The following is a 1,228-nucleotide window of genomic DNA, read 5'->3' as shown; positions in this document are numbered from 1 at the left end:
TGGGCCGAAAGGACAGGGGACAAGGACATATCAGCACCAGGGCTGCTACTCTGTGGTGAAAGACAGGGACAAGGACATATCAGCACCAGGGCTGCTACTCTGTGGTGAAAAAGACAGGGGACAAGGACATATCAGCACCAGGGCTGCTACTCTGTGGGTAAAAAGACAGGGGACAAGGGACATATCAGCACCAGGGCTGCTACTCTGTGGGTAAAAAGACAGGGGACAAGGGACATATCAAGTTGGTGTTGTGTGTTTATGTGTGTGTGTACTTACCTCGCTAGAGGTATTCGTTCAAACCCAGTGAGCTTTTGGAAGAATGGGGCAATGTAGGGGGTTGAGAAAAGCTGGCTTCCTCTGGGCGAACTTGTCATGCACTTTGTCCCGTCTTCAGGGTTCATCAATATAGTTGATGAAATCAAGTGAGGCATTGAACATATAAAAATAAGACCGATGCATCTACTTCAAACCCTTGCTAACTAACAGTGTTGTGTTGGAGATCACCTAAAGTGAGACCAATTCAAGACCAAGACCGGAGATAATCGAYTCTGAGTCAAGAGCGGGAGGGGACAAGGGGTCCGAGACCGAGTCAAGACCAAGACTAGAAAAATGTGAGTCCAATTCATGACCATCATTTTGTAAAATCACCACTATAAGAGTTCAAAATGTCCAGTATTTCTGTGTTCATATTTCAGAACAACATYTGGATTCTWTAGACATTCAAAATAGTGAAAAAATGCATTCTGGGGGAAAATAGAGCCACTCTACAAATMATTACTAACCCAAACACAGTGGGGAACAWTGGGCCTTCTWCGCCTTCAGAGAAGGGCTAAGGATTTATAAAATAATAATTATTATATAATTATTTTCAATTATGTTCTGATTTAATCTTTTCAGTTTTGGTTGGGAAGTAAAGGGTAAACACTGAAGAGCAAAAAAGATCCAACCAGGATTTGTCTTTGCTGGTCTCTGGGGAGATAGATATAGCTAGCTAAGTCAGCCATTGGCTAGGCCATCAGAAGCTAGATGAAGGCATCTGCCATTCAACTGTATTATGACAACATTTTGGAGTGACAGTGGAATCAACCAATCACATTTTGACTTAATGGGTGGGCCCGTTTTTACAAAAACATATGGAAACTTCTGCCCTCTTGAAGGCCAACAGGTCACTGCGCAATAGCGAGCAGTAGTTTTCCCAAGGGTCTAGCTAGCTAGGTAGCTTTTGTTG

General features: G+C 43.3%; 1 protein-coding gene across 2 annotated transcripts in view; it reads left to right on the top strand.

Annotated features, from left to right (window-relative positions):
* LOC112068616 (glutamic acid-rich protein-like) overlaps positions 1–1,228 on the top strand; it is an 82,307-nt gene that overhangs the window by 43,267 nt on the left and 37,812 nt on the right. The window contains exon 1 of one of the 2 annotated variants that reach the window (XM_070438227.1): positions 502–611. The exons of the other annotated variant lie outside the window; for it this stretch is intronic. The gene's annotated coding sequence lies outside the window, so the exon portion shown is untranslated. Of the gene's footprint in view, positions 1–501; positions 612–1,228 lie in introns of those variants that run through there. 2 annotated transcript variants of the gene reach the window in all.

The sequence above is a fragment of the Salvelinus sp. IW2-2015 genome, unplaced genomic scaffold (assembly GCF_002910315.2).
Source record: "Salvelinus sp. IW2-2015 unplaced genomic scaffold, ASM291031v2 Un_scaffold609, whole genome shotgun sequence".
NCBI lineage: Eukaryota > Metazoa > Chordata > Actinopteri > Salmoniformes > Salmonidae > Salvelinus > Salvelinus sp. IW2-2015.
Note: the sequence above shows the minus strand (reverse complement) of the source record. Positions and strands in the feature narration are given on the sequence as shown.